This window comes from Papio anubis, chromosome 12 (genome assembly GCF_008728515.1).
Source record: "Papio anubis isolate 15944 chromosome 12, Panubis1.0, whole genome shotgun sequence".
Taxonomy (NCBI): Eukaryota; Metazoa; Chordata; class Mammalia; order Primates; family Cercopithecidae; genus Papio; species Papio anubis.
In genome coordinates, this window is record NC_044987.1 from 17,492,282 (window position 1) to 17,508,199 (window position 15,918).

At 39.2% G+C, this 15,918-nt stretch overlaps 1 protein-coding gene across 8 annotated transcripts in view; it reads left to right on the plus strand.

Annotated features, from left to right (window-relative positions):
- The window catches only part of SIK3 (SIK family kinase 3), a 271,702-nt gene that overhangs the window by 41,835 nt on the left and 213,949 nt on the right, over positions 1–15,918 (plus strand). Inside the window, exon 1 of one of the 8 annotated variants that reach the window (XM_031652728.1) lies at positions 15,888–15,911. The gene's annotated coding sequence lies outside the window, so the exon portion shown is untranslated. 8 annotated transcript variants of the gene reach the window in all.

Here is a 15,918-nt window from a genome sequence, read left to right on the forward strand (position 1 = left end):
GATTACAGGCAGGAGCCACCAGGCCTGGCAGATTATCCCTTTAAAAAAATTCCTTGTAGTTGTTTGCCTAATATTTGTTATCTGCTTCTGTTAATCTGTGCTAAAAATGAGTGAAAATGACCTTACTGATTCACTATCTGCATTTATATTATTTTCTAGTGAAAAGGTTGTATTTGAGGTTACCATTGCATAACTTCTTATCTAGATCTCCTTGTGACATTATAATGAGGGATGCATTTCGTGACTGAGGAGTAGAGCTAACCTAATGTTGATCTCTTAGTAGCATGCTGTAATCTTTTGGGCTTAAATGCCATATCACTATTGCCTTAGTTCATCAAGTGTTAAAAGTAACTCACTTAAAATGGGAAGCTGAGAATGTAATAACTTTAAGATCAAAATAGAATTTCTCATAAAGATTTTTAGAAATGGAAAATAATCTTTTAATGGGCCAACATTATTTACATTTTATGATGTTAGAGATCAGAACTCTTCCTGAGTAGTAAATGAATGTGGCAACTTAAATGTGAAGGAGGGAGGCTATGTGATTGACTTAAATGTTTTTCTGAATATGCCAAAAGCTCTGAGGTAATGGAAAACTTCAATATTGGAAATAAGATGGGATATATTCTTGTTAAGAAGGAGAATAGAGGGTACTGGGGGAAGGAAATGCTCTTTTGCCTACATTTAAAAATTAAGAAGGTAAGTGTATGAAGTTGAAGGGGTAAAAGAACATGGAACAGGAAACTAGGAAACCATTATTTCCCTCTGAAATAATTCTAGATGGTGATTTGAACAAACCAGTTGCTAAAAAAATTATATGATAATTGGGGCAGTTTGAACATTGACTGGATATCTGATGTTAAGGAATTACTCTCTTCAGATGGAGTAATAGTATGGTGGTCATATTGCAAACAAAAAGTACTTACCTTTTAGAAATATATACTGAAATACATATGGATGATGGAATAGGTCTGACATTTGCTGGGGAAAGGAAGAAGTGGTCAGCAGTATAGATAACAAATGGCCATGTATTTATTTATAACTGTCTAAGCTGGCTGATGGGTACAAGAGGCACATTGTATTATTTCTTTCTACTTATGTATATGTTTGAAAATTTCCATAAAATAACAACAACAACCCCCCCCCAAAAGAAAGTCTTAACAACTGTCAGAACCGGCAGAATTGTCAAGCCTACCCCTTTATCTTCTTTCTCTCTAATTTTATATGGGCAAATAAAGCCATAGATTCATGCTGATGTTTCCAAATGGGAATGCAGTTTAGATTTCCATCCCCTTAAGTTTCATCTATCTGTACTGCAGCATCACTGAGAGAACAAGCCCTACTCTCTCCCCAGCAGTGTGGTGAGTTACAACAGGGTAGGAGTCATGCTACCCATCTTTAAGGCTCTTCCTCCTTATAGGTGAAGAAATAAGATTTAAAAAGCAAAACATAATTAGAGAATAGGAAAATATGGTTTACAATTAAATACCGTATTTTATAGTACTGGCCAAACATAAGAAATTCTAGAGAAAGGAGAGACATTTTGGGTTAGGAATAACCAAAGACTTCTTTTTTGAAACAGGGTCTCGCTCTGTCACCCAGTTTAGAGTGCAGTGGTGCATTTATGGCTCACTGTGGCCTCAACCGCTTGGACTCACTGTAGCCTCAGCCTCCTCGACTCAGCTGCCTGAGTAGCTGGGACTACAGGCGTGCGCCACCATGCCCAGCTAATTTTTGTATTACTTTTAGAGACAGGGTCTCGCTATATTTCCCAGGCTGGTTTCAAACTCTTGGGCTCAAGTGATCCTCCTACCTTGGCCTCACAAAGTGCTGGGTTTACAGGTGTGAGCCATCATGCCAGGCCACAGACATTTTTTATTAGGCCAGTGGATGTTGGGATCATCTTTAAACAACATTGAAAGTTGGATTGCTGACAGTAGTATGGGGATAGCATTCCAGGGAGAGATAATACTATGTTTGGGGGAGAATAGATGAATTTGGATTGGGGAACAGAAGGTATTTTTGATATGTAGGATGTGGTCATTTCATAAAGGACATGAATTTTTAGTTGAGACATTTGGGCTTGGTCTTATAGACCTTAAGGAGCCATTTTTCGGGTGTGAGGAACCATTTTTGACCCTTAAGTTACCTAAGTATTTATTAATTTGGTTTGATGATAATATTGTGTATTCTTAGTTGCAGGCTTTTGCATAGAGCGTATAACTTGACTTTGTAGCCTTTACCTTCTTTTTAACATAAATTTGTTATTTCCAGTGTTCCAAAAGTTATTCAGGGACCAGAATTAATATTTATTTTTTAAAAAATATTTATTTATTTGTTTGTGAGACAGGGTCTTGTTCTGTTGCCCAGGCTGAACATCTCGGCTCACTGCAGCCTCCACCTCCCGGGTTGGAACGATTCTGCCTCAACCTCCCCGGTAGCTTGAACTACAAGTGCCTGCCACCATGCCCAGCTGATTTTTGTATTTTTAGTAGAGATGTGGTTTCACCATGTTGGGCTGGCTGGTTTCCAACTCCTGACCTCAAGGGATCCTCCTGCCCTGGCCTCTCAAGGTGCTGGGATTACAGGCATGAGCCACCGCGCCTGGCCACATTTTTATATTTTTAATCAAGTTTATTGAGGCATAATTTACATTCACTAAGATTGAACCATTTTAAGTTTAAAATTTGAATTTTGACAAATATACACACCCATTTAATAACCATCCAGGCCGGGCGCGGTGGCTCAAGCCTGTAATCCCAGCACTTTGGGAGGCCGAGACGGGCGGATCACGAGGTCAGGAGATCGAGACCATCCTGGCTAACACGGTGAAACCCCGTCTCTACTAAAAATACAAGAAAATTAGCCGGGCGAGGTGGTGGGCGCCTGTAGTCCCAGCTACTTGGGAGGCTGAGGCAGGAGAATGGCGTGAACCCGGGGGGGCGGAGCTTGCAGTGAGCCGAGATCGCGCCACTGCACTCCAGCCTGGGGCACAGAGCAAGACTCCGTCTCAAAAAAAAAAAAAAAACCATCCAATCAAGATATAGAACAATTCCGTCTCTCAAAAAGTTATAATAGCCCTGTTTGCATTCATTCTCATCCTCCTCCACTTCCAGAAAACCACTGATTTGCTGTCACCGTAGGTTAGTTTTGCTTTTTGTGGAATTTCATATAAATGGCCTCATCTAAGATGTACTCTTCTTTCATCAGCATTCTTTGTTTAAGATTCATTCATTGTTGTTTGTATCAGGGTTTGTTGTTTTTTTATTGCTGAGTGGTAATCTGAGTAGTGTTACATTGTATGGATGTAACAGGATTTGTTTATTCATTCACCTATTGATGAACATTTGGATTGTGTCTGGTTTTCTTGCTTTTATGAATAAGGCTGTTATGAACTTCATGTACAGCTTTGCGTAGATGTATGTTTTCATTTCTCTTAGGTAAATACCTTACAGTGGAATGGCTGGATCATATGGTTGGTAGGTTTATGTTTAACTTTTTAGGAAACTGCCAAATTGTCTTCCAAAGTTGCTGTACTGTTTTATATTCTCTTTAGCAATATATGAGATAAGACAGTTCTAGTTGCTTTAAATCCTTACCATTGCTAAAACGATATGTCTTAAACTTTAGCTGTTCCAATAGTTGTGTCATGGTATCTTGTGGTTTTAATTTACATTTCCCTAATGATTAATGATATTGAGTATCTTTTTACGTACTTATTTGCATGCTGTGTGTCTTCTTTGGTGAAGCATTTGTTCAGATCTTTTGCTTATTAAAAGAAATGGGCTGGCCGGGCACAGTGGCTCATGCCTGTAATCCCAGCAGTTTGGGAGGCCAAAGTGGGAGGACCACTTGAAGCCAGGAGTTTGAGACCACCCTGGGCAACAAGCGAGACTCTGTCTCTGCAAAAAACTTAAGAATTAGCTGGGTGCATTGGCATGGGATTTTAGTCCCAGCTACTCAGGAGGTTAAGGTGGGAGGATCACTTGAGTCTAGTAGTTTAAGGCTGCAGTGAGCTGTGATGGCACCATTGCACTCCAACTTGAGTGACAGAGCAAGACCTTGTCTTTCCAAAAAAAAAAAAAAAAAAAAAAAAAAGCATTGTTTCCTTATAGTTGAATATTGAGAATTCTTTATATATCCTGGATACAAGTACTTTGTTATATAGATGCTTTATGCTTTGCAAAGATTTTTTTTTTTCCCCCGATTCTGTGGCTTATTTTTTCATTCTTTCAACAGTGTCTTTTGAAGAGCAAGAGTTTTTAGAGGCCAGGTGTGGTGGCTCATGCCTGTAATCCCAGCACTTTGGGAGGCCAAGTGGGTGGATCATCTGAGGTCAGGAGTTTGAGACCAGCCTGACCAACGTGGTGAAACCCCGTCTCTACTGAAAATACAAAAATTAGCCAGGCATGGTGGTGGTGCGTGCCTGTAATCCAACTACTCAGGAGGCTGAGACAGGAGAATCCCTTGAATCTGGAGGCGGAGGTTGCAGTGAGCTGAGATCGCACCATTGCACTCCAGCCTGGGCGACAGAGCAAGACTCCATCAAAAAAAAAAAAAGAACAGAAAAATAAAGTATTCTAGGGAAGACCAGATTCCTTGGCATAAGATGCCAGGAATTTTAAATTGATAGGAATAAAAATAAATAAATAAATATTGGCTCAGGGAATAAACTTCATTAAAATCAATTTATGGGCCGGGTTTGGTAGGCTCACACCTGTAATTGTGCAGCACTTTGGGATGCTGAGGCGGGCAGATCACTTGAGGCTAGGAGTTTGAGACCAGCTTGGCCAACAGAGCGAAGTCCTGTCTCTACTGAAAATATAAAAATTAGCCAGGTATGGTGGTGCACGCCTGTAATACCAGCTACTCGGGTGGTTGAGGCAGAAGAATTGCTTGAATCCTGAAGGTGGTGGTTGCAGTGAGCTAAGTTTGTGCCACTGCACTCCAGCCTGGGTGACAGTGTGAGTCTGTGTCAAAAAAAAAAAAAAGAAAAAAAGACAGTTATTTTTAAATTTGAAGATATTGAAGAAAGATACTAAATTTGTGTTTAAAAAGCATTTATTTTGATCAACTCTGCTGTATAGAATATTTTGTCTTATGTTACTCTAAAGTTTCTATGCCCTCAAATGAAATACAATGCCAGTTTTAACATTTGTTTTCATGTATTATTTTCAACAGTTATTGAGTTGTCTGATTTACTGTAAAACAATGAAAAATTCATTTCTTTTATTGACAAGATGTATTTACTATGTTATTCTGATCAACTAATGAACTTTTAATTTTACTATTTAAAATAGTTTATAGTTAAAATTTAAAATCCAGTGTTCACTTGTTCTTTCATTTTTAAAAATAATAAAGTAGTTTGGGGTTTATCAGAACTAGGCAGGAAGTCAAGCTACATCTCATTTTATGTTGGGTAAGAATCACTAGAGACAAAATTATTATGATTTTTGAGATGGAGTCTTGCTGTGTCACCCAGGCTGGAGTACGGTGGCACAATCTCAGCTCACTGCAACCTCTGCCTTCTGGGTTCACGCCATTCTCCTGCCTCAGCCTCCCGAGTAGCTGGGACTACCGGCACGTGCCACCACGCCCGGCTAATTTTTTGTATTTTTAGTAGAGATGGAGTTTCGTCATCCTGGCCAGGCTGGTCTCGAACTCCTGACCTCGTGATCTGCCCGCCTTGGCTTCCCAAAGTGCTGGGATTACAGGGGTTAGCCACTGTGTGGCCGACAAAGTTATTTTTTATGGGATCAATTCCTGAGTTTTATCTAACACGAGAATTTTAGCAATTAAAAGTCAAGCGCAGTTCAAATATATTAGTTTAGGTAGTATTTTCAGTGTTTCAGGAGAGCTCAGTAGCTACTAATTATCCTGCCTTTGCTGTAGAAAGAACTTGAATGAAAGATCTGTTTTAAGATGCCTTTTTAAAAGGTTGGTATAAGAGTTGAAAAATCAAGATCTGGGCAGCAGTGGAGAATTATGAAGTCTGATAAGATAATATGCTAAAATTGTATTGTTAATTCTGATTTGTGACAGTGCTTATCAGTAGAAAAGAAATGTGATCTGTGGTTAAATACTGAACTGCCACTAAATGTAAAATGTTTTTTAGATGAGTTGGAAGAATGCTGAACCAGTCTTTATTGCCCAAGATTGCTTTGAGTCAGCAATCTCAAAGAATAAAGAAAAAGGAGTTAAGAGTGAGAGGCAGGCCGGGCGCGGTGGCTCAAGCCTGTAATCCCAGCACTTTGGGAGGCCGAGACGGGCGGATCACGAGGTCAGGAGATCGAGACCATCCTGGCTAACATGGTGAAACCCTGTCTCTACTAAAAAATACAAAAAACTAGCCGGGCGAGGTGGCGGGCGCCTGTAGTCCCAGCTACTCAGGAGGCTGAGGCAGGAGAATGGCGTAAACCTGGGAGACAGAGCTTGCAGTGAGCTGAGATCTGGCCACTGTACTCCAGCCTGGGTGACAGAGCGAGACTCTGTCTCAAAAAAAAAAAAAAAAAAAAAAAAGAGTGAGAGGCAGTAAGTAGTATGTTTTTTCATTTAAGGTATCTTGAAGAGATAATTAAAAAGATGTAGGGGTATAGGAATTTTGATGTTTCTCTGGTGTTAATGAAGTCTACTATAAATTAGATAATACAAGCACGCTAAATTGTTTTTTCTTTTTTAAATTCTTGGCAGTTACTGACAAATTACAGTCAGGATCAAGTTTAAGTCTCAGTACATGAATGACCCTGACATTGAAAACACTGAAGGATTTTGACCTTAGTTTTGACCTGGCTTTATCCTGAGCAGCCTCTGTGAATTCTTAATGCTGTGCTCTTAAACAGGGGTACTTTTCCTAGGTGTTTTTGATACCGTACTCATTAGCATATAATAAAGTTATCAGTGTCCCTGAAGGCTGATTTTTTTTCTGACTGAATATGAGATATGGAGCATGCAATTTGTAGTTATTGCTATTAACATTACCAACAAGGTTTGTATTTTTCTTATAAGATGGGGAATCTTAAGAAACTTCAGGCCAGGCACGGTGGCTCATGCCTGTAATCCCAGCTTTGGGAAGTTGAAGTGGGCGAATCACTTGAGGTCAGGTGTTTGAGACCAGCCTGGCCAAGGTGAAACCCCGTCTCTACTAAAAATACAAAAAATTAGCCAGTTGTAGTGGTGGATGCCTGTAATTCCAGCTACTTGGGAGGCTGAGGTCCAGGAGGCAGAGGTTACAGTGAGCCGAGATCATGCCATTACACTCCAGCCTGGACAATAAGGTGAGATTCCATCTAAAAAAAAAAAAAAAAAAAAAAAAAACTTCATTAAGAAATTAAAGCCTGGGTATGTTCTTCTTGATAATTTCTTTTTATTCCATCTTTATTGGTAAATCAGGCCAGAATGATTATTTACCTTTTGAAAAAGGGAAACTAGGTTCTACAGTTTGGTTACAGATATCCTGGCAGCTGACTTTACATTGGGTAGAGGAGACTGCCATACTTAGTGGTTCTGAGAAACCAAGAAAGTATTGCCTGTTACAAATATGATAAAAGGTATTGAATCTTCCCCCTCCTTTGTGGGGGAATTCCAGCCTCACTAATTTATGGTTTCAGTGTAGTTATGGTCATAGCTGCTGAGACGTGGGTACTCACTGAAGCTAATAGTTTTAGAGAAAGGGGAGGGTGTTTAATTCCCATAACTGCTAGTTTATATCACTTTAATAATTTAGGTCTAATGATATGAGGATTAGTTAGTATAAGGCAGATATACATATAATACATTCTTTTAAATATTGTACAAGGACTAAGAAACTTCTTTAAGTAGTCACATAATTCATTATAGCAGCTGAACATTTCTAAGTGCAACATTATAGGAAACCAGTAAAGCCAATTTCTGATTTATCTGTAGCAAAAGAATTTAATATTCTAACTTCAGCAAAACGCAATTAAAAACAAACTTAAACCACATTGTGTGCTTTTAATACATATATTTTTTTCCATGCTGTCTGATGTATTTAGTTCTTAGTCATTTACTTCCATTAGTTTCCAGATTGGTTGAGGGAATTAAATTGGTAGCCAAGTTACCTATACGAGATTTTCCTACTGTGTATGTGAACCACTCTTTCTGGGAAAATCCTTCCATTGGCAGTTTTCTTGAAGACATGCACTTTTTCCACACTTAGTGATTTGGGGGCTGAAGCCTGCAGTTAGCCTGTGTTTAGTCAGAGGTGACAAATGACTAGAATTTTTTTTTTTTTTCCAGTTTAGAGATTGAGAAATGATTCAGAATTGAAACTAAAGTGAATTTGGACTTACTGTATTTCTTTGCAGTTACTTTTAAACAATTGCTGTCTGTTACTATTAGGCATATTTTGGACGTAGGGGTTCCATTTTGGGCCGATATTTGGTGTTATGTTGTTAAATTTCTTGCCTGGCTTAGATGGTTCACTGTTGAAACTAAAGTGGAACTAGGTTTGATCAGAGGGCCATTGGAAATGCATGTAGTGGCCCATTTGGAGCGGACAAAATTTGACATATTTTTACTTCAAGAATTCTTAGGAAAATTTGGATAACGTGAGAATATATTTCCGAATGTTATAACATTTTGGGGTTAAGTAATTGTCAAGGGAAAATCAGAAAGCTTGTAATTCCTGCTGAAAATATTAGCCTGCTGAAATATTAGCCTATTTCCTACTGAAAATATAACATAGCAGGCCCAGCACAATGGAGTTCACGCCTGGCTAATTTTTGTATTTGTAGTAGAGATGGGGTTTCACCTTGTTGGCCAGACTGGTCTCGAACTCCTGACCTCAAATGATCTGCCCACCTAGGACTCCCAAAGTGCTGGGATTATAGGTGTGAACCACTGCGCCTGGCCTGACTTTTTTATTAAAAAAAAAAATCTATAGTCAATTGTCCTAACAGTTTATCATTTACTCACTTACTTGAAACAGCCATATTAACATATACTCTTTATTTACTTATGTGCCTATACTTTGTTTTAATTACTGTAACTTTAGAATATGTTTCAAAATTTCATTAACTATTATAATTGATTCTCTTTTTTTGTAACATATCATCAGCAAATAGTAATTTGGACTCTTCCAATATTTCTGCTTATTTATTGACATTTTCAAAGAATAGCTTATGATTGATGATAATCATACCAGCAAATACAGTGCTTTTCAACTTAAATATGCACAGAAATTACCTGAGGATCTTATGAAAATGAAGACTCAGTAGGTCTGGAGTGGCCTGAGAGTCTGCATTTTGACAAGCTCCCAGGTGATGTTGACTTACAGGTTCATAAACCTTATTTTGAGTTACAGGGAACTAAGATTTATTGAGCACTTAATTTGTTCTAGTCAGTGCTTTTACATCTATGAACTCATTTAATCTTTAAGACTCCATGATGACTATTATCCCCAATTTGCCAGTGAAGACACTGAGACTTAGAGAAGTTTATAACTTACCCAACGTGACACAGCCATTAAGAGGAAGAGCCAGAGTGAGCCCCAGCAGAGTTTGCACCCTTAACCTCTTGAATATATTGTTTCACCACATGCATGTGCACCCACACACAGACACACAACAGACATTATCTTCTCTTGTGTGCCTCAAATGGTAATACCTTAAAATTTTTTTAATGAATAGGCTTTATTTTATCTATTTTTTGAGGTGGGGGTCTTGCTCTGTTGCCCAGGAGTGCATTGGTATGATCACAGCTCACTGCAGCCCTGAACTACTGGGCTCAAGCCATCCTCCTGCCTCAGCCTCCTGAGTAGCTGGGACTACCAATGTGTGCCACCATGACCAACTAATTTTTAATTTTTGGTAGAGACGAGTTGTCACTGTGTTAGCCCTGCCTGGTCTCAAACTCCTGGCCTCAAGCGATCCCTTCACCTCAGCCTCCCAAAGTTCTGATATTACAGGTGTGAGCCACAGCTAGAGTTTGCAGAAAAGTTGAGCAGAAAGTACAGAGAAATCCCACATACCCCATTATCTCTGCCTGTCCCCACAATTTTCCCTGATACTAACATCTTGCATTAGTGTGGTACATTTGCTACAATTGATGAGCAATGTTGGTACATTAACTAAAATCCGTAGTTTACATTAGAATCCATGGTTTGTGTTGCACATTTGTAAGAGTTTTGACAAATTTGTAATGTTGCATATCCGTTATTACAGTATCATACAGAGTAATTTCACTGCCCTAAGAATTCCCTGTGCTCTACCTATTCATCCCTTCCTCTCCCCAGTCCCTGGCAATCACTGATTTTTTTTTTTTTTTTTTTTTGAGACGGACTTTTGCTCTTGTAACCCAGGCTGGAGTGCAATGGCATGGTCTCAGCTCACTGCAACCTCTGCCTCCCGGGTTCAAGAAATTCTTCTGCCTCAGCCTCCCGAGTAGCTGGGATTACAGGCATGCACCATCACGCCCGGCTAATTTTTATATTTTTACTAGAGACGGGGTTTCGCCATGTTGGCCAGGTTGGTCTCGACCTCCTGATCTCAGGTGATCTGCCCGCCTCAGCCTCTCAAAGTGCTGGGATTACAGACATGAGCCACCACGCCTGGCCAATCACTGATCTTTTTACTGTCTCCATAGTTTTGATGTTACCAGAATGGCATTATTGCATGTAGCCTTTTCAGACTGACTTTGTTTCGCTTAGTAAAGTGCATTTAGGTTTCCTCCAATTTTTTATGGTTTGATAGCTCACTCTTTTTAGCACTAATATTCCATTGTCTGGATTTCCACCGTTTATTTACCCATTCACCTATTAAGGAACTTGTTGGTTGCTTTCAACTTTTTTCAACTATGAATAAAGTTGCTGTAAACATCTGTGTGCAGGTTTTTGTGTGGATATAAGTTTTCAGCTCCTTTGGGTAAATACCAAGGGCACAACTGTGTGATCATATAGTGAGAGAATGTTTAGTTTTCTAGAAACTGCCAAAGTGTCTTCCAAAGTGGCTGTACCATTTTGCTCTCCCACCAGCAGTAAATGAGAGTTCCTGTTGTTCTATGTCCTTACCAGCATTTGATGTTGTCACTGCTTTGAATTTTAGCCATTCTAATAGGTATGTGGTGTCTCATTGTTGTTTTAATTTGCAATAGCCTAATAATATATGATGTTTAGTGTCTTTTCATACACTATTTGCCATCTGTATGTATCGGTGAGGTATCTGTTCATATCTTTTGCCCATTTTAAAATTGGGATATTTGTTTTCTTATTGTTGAGTTTTAAGAGTTCTTTGTATATTTTGGATACCAGTGCTTCACCAGATATGTATTTTGCAAAGATTTTCTTTCAGCCTGTGGCTTGTTTATGCCGTTAGTTTTTTACCATTAAATATGTTGCTTGCTCTCTGGTTGTGACAAATAATCATCAAGTTAAGAAAGCTTCTTTCTTTGTCTCTCGAGGAGCTTTTGTCAGGAATGGCTATTCAGGGAAGTCCTTGAAAATTATTTGGCTAAACAAATAGAATAAGCTTTGTTTTTAGCAAGGCATCCTGTTTTATTCCAGATAATTAAAAACACATTCTTTATAGTGTTATATTTAAGACTGTAATGGAAATTTTAATTGCTATTCCTTCTAAATCATTTCCTCTTACTCCATGATTTCGTGTGCCTTTAATGTCCATATTGATTATTTGTCCAGCATCTTAATCTCATCCGACTTGGTCTTTCTTGTCTCAGCTACCTGTTCTTCCACTTCTCTGTAACAATTTATTTCTGTGGCCAACTGTCCACCTCTGGAATTACAAATTTGTAAATTTTACTCTTTGAACACAATTTCCTTTTCAGTTCTTCCATTTGCTGAATTTATTTTCTCATTTCACTGAGGCCACCAGCCCCTGAAATCTCCATTGTCTCCCAATTTGTGACATTCTTCCTGGCATCACTTTATCCCATATGGATGCCATAATTGGTCACTTTCAATGAGTCATCAGTATCCGCAGTTCTCCTGCATCTTTGTTCTTCTTTCCCACATGCCATGCAGATCTCCAGCTGTGGATTAACAATACTGCCCTTTTTCTGTGTTCCCGCTCTAGGGCCTGAAGAAATGATTTCATCATATTAATTTGTTCTTTTACTAATCCATGAGTTTTAGCCTCATCTGTGCTTATTATTCTCTTTAGTAGTTTTCTCACTTGTTTGGCGTTGATTTCATTTCTCCTTCACCGGAATGACAGTTCTTTCTAAATCTTTCCCCATTTTCCTTTGGTTCATGTCACCTTCCTCCATTGCAGCTGATTCTACACTTCAGCAGAGTGACCTTTAAAAAAAGAGAAAACAACAAATCTATTATGTTATTTCCTGCACAATACTATTCATTATAAAGATGGAGGGTTTTTTTTTTTTTAATGAGATGGAGTCTCGCTCTGTTGTCCAGACTAGAGTACAGTGGTGTGATCTCGGCTCACTGCAGCCTCTGCCTCCTGGGTTCAAGCGATTCTCCTGCCTCAGCCTCCTGAGTAGCTGGGATTACAGGTGCACACCACCACGCCTGGCTACTTTTTGTATTTTTAGCAGAGATGGGGTTTCACCATGTTGGTCAGGCTGGTCTCGAACTTCTGACCTCGTGATCCGCCTGCCTCGGCCTGCCAAAGTGCTGGGATTATAGGCATGAGCCACTGCACCTGGCTGGAGGTAAAATTCTTAAGTTTAACAGGATCTTTCTGGTTTTCCAGCCTCATCTCTCTCCTCTTAGTGCCTTAGCTTCACTGGCCCTTTTTCAGATCCTTCACATGCCAGGCTCATTCTTAGCACAGGGCTTTGTATATGCTCTTCTCTCTGCTAAACCAACCTTTTTTCTTGGCGTGTTTAACTTGTATTTATCTTAAGGACTTAGCTTATATGTTCCTTTCTCAAAAAAGTTTTCTCTGACCTTCCATTTGCCTAAAGGTAGATTAGATTCCCTCTGAAATAATTAATAGTAATGAAAGTAACAACAATATTATTAGCATCAACCTTTGAGTGTTTATGAGTTGCATAGACTGTTCTTAGCACTTTACACATAGGAACTTTTTTGGTTTTCATAGCAACCCTATGAGTTGTTTAGGTGGGTAAATAAGTAGGACCTAGAATTATAGATGAGGAATGTTAAGTCACTTGTCCAAAGTCCCACAGCCATTTGGTAGCAGAGTTGGAATTTGAACCCAGGCATACCCCAGTGTCCATGTTCTAAACTGCTGTGCCCTACTGTGGTGGTGAGTATAACTGTTTAATGTTTTTTGTTAATGCCCACATTTGTTGGTAGGCTCTAAGCTCCTCGAGGTCAGAAATCATACCTGTCTGGTTAATTTCCATGGCCTAGGACAGAGCCTGGCACGCAGTAGGCTGTGACCGAGTACTTGTTCCTATTGAATGAATCACAGCTTGCCAGTCTACTAAACTGGGGAAATAGAGGGTTTCAGTGTGATCCTTTTCATTTTTCCTCCCTGCTGCTTCCAAATATTAAACTCCCTTGATCAAAAGAATAGGTGCCTGTGTTTATTTCAAAATCTAACCCCTCCACCTATTTGCCTTTTATATTCTAGGAGTAGTTTATGTACTTCGTAAGAAAAATTAGTGCAAATTTATATAAAGTAAAGGTATACATCTTCCATGTTTTCCTTCTTTAACATTTTACACTTCCGAGAGGTGTCAACTGCTAGTAGTTAAATCTTCTTCTGTACATGTACACATTTTGTGGACACTTAAAATACACAAAGGTAGTGTATGTAGTATTATCTAACTTTTAAAAATAATCAATTATTATATTGAAGGATAGTTTCACAAGATGTCTCCATTGAGGGAAACAAGGTAAGGGGTACAGGAGATCTCTATTGTTTCTTACAACTGCATGTGACTCTACAGTTATCCCTAAAGAAATGTTTAATTAAAAAATAAACTCTAGAAATATTTTCATGTCAGCATATTGACCTGTTTCTTTTAAATGGCTGTGTAAAATGTTATTATATAGATGTGTATTACTTTATTTCACCTTTCCCCTATTGATAGACTTTTAAGTTATTTCCATTTTTTCATTTTCACCAGTATTGCCGAAGGTGGACCATCCTTGCATTTGTAGGTGCAACCTTGGTTGGTATATATTCACAGCCAAGTTTTAGAAGAGGAGAAAGGATCAAAAGATGGGCATATTTGAAATGTTGATAAGAGTTGGCCAGACTGTCCTCCAGACAAGTTTATACTTTCGCTAGCAGGTGGGATAGAAGCTCTGTGTGTTTACCTGCACTGTCCTGATCTCATTCTGCCACTTCTTCTTGGGGACTTTGTTTTATTAATTAATCCTTTTCCATTTAGTATATCTACTTCCCTGTTGGTTCCCTTCTGTCTCCTCATCCTCTAGCACATCCTCCAAACTGATAGAGCTTTTCTTTGGTCGCTGTCTTAGTTCTTTTGTGCTGCTTATAAGAGAATACCTGACAGTGGATAATTTGTACATAATAGAATTTTATCTTCTCATAGTTCTGGAGGCTGGGAAGGCATTGGCAGGTTCATTGATGGGGATTTGGTCTCTGCTTCTTAGACGATGCCTTCAATGCTGTTTCCTCACATGGCAGAAGGCAGAAGGGCAAAAAGGGAGTAACTCCCTCCATCAAGCCCATTTATAAGGGCACCTAATTGCATTCATGAAGGGAGGAACCCTTATGACTTAATGATGTCTTAAATGCCCGACTTCTTAATACCATCACATTGGCAACATCTGACTTTTAGAGGGGGAGACATTCAAACTGTGGCCCTAGCCAAGTCCTTCGTGTGCTTTTACTTATCTTTACAACCATCCTATGAGGTAGTGCTTGTTTCTCTGCCTACTTGTTAAGCGATTATATTCTTCTGGATTTTGTCCTTGGCTCCTCTTCCCAACCCACCTGTAGCCCCACCTTCTCTTCTCTTCCCTCGTCCAACCCAGAGAGACCAGAATTTGAATCTGGCTCCATTATTTTCTCCCTAAGAGACATGGAACGATTTAGTTCAGCTTTCTATGTTACTCTTTCTTTCTCTGTAAGTAAGAGTGGGGAAGACTAGAGCTACCTACCTCAGGATTGTGTGAATTAAATGAATAATGTATGTAAAACATTTAACATAGTGTCTCATGTACACTAAGTACTTAATAAATGCTAATAATAGGAATAGTAACAATAGTATAGTTACATTGTTATTATAAATCTGTATCTGTGGTACACTTAGCTTAAGTTCGTACAAAAATATTGAGCTGTTAGGCCGGGCGCGGTGGCTCAAGCCTGTAATCCCAGCACTTTGGGAGGCCGAGGCGGGTGGATCACGAGGTCAGGAGATCGAGACCATCCTGGCTAACATGGTGAAACCCCGTCTCTACTAAAAATACAAAAAACTAGCCAGGCGTGGTGGCGGGCGCCTGTAGTCCCAGCTACTCGGAGGCTGAGGCAGGAGAATGGCGTGAACCTGGGAGGCGGAGCTTGCAGTGAGCCGAGATCACGCCACTGCACTCCAGCCTGGGTGACACAGCGCGAGACTCCGTCTCAAAAAAAAAAAAAAAAAAAAATATTGAGCTGCCTGTTAGAAATCTACATTTGGATGCCTCCCCAGATATCTTAAACTCAGTTTATCTAAAGTCAGAGTCTTTTTGTGGCTTCAGTGCTTAGTGACTGTGTCCCTGAATAAACTACTTATTTTCTTTAAGCCTCCATTTCTCCATTTATGAAAGGGTGATAATCAACTTACTTGATCAGTATTAAATGAGATAATTCTTGTAAAAGTATTTAGCATAGCGCTAGTATATACTAATATCTTAATAAATATTAGTTGCTATTATTATTATTCCTGTTAAATGTTGATCCTCTTTTTGTCCTCTTCTGCCCAGAAAAAGAGCCTCAGGATAGCTTTGCCTGTCTGCCTGTCTTCCTTATTCTTCATATGCAACCAGTCAGCAGGTACTGT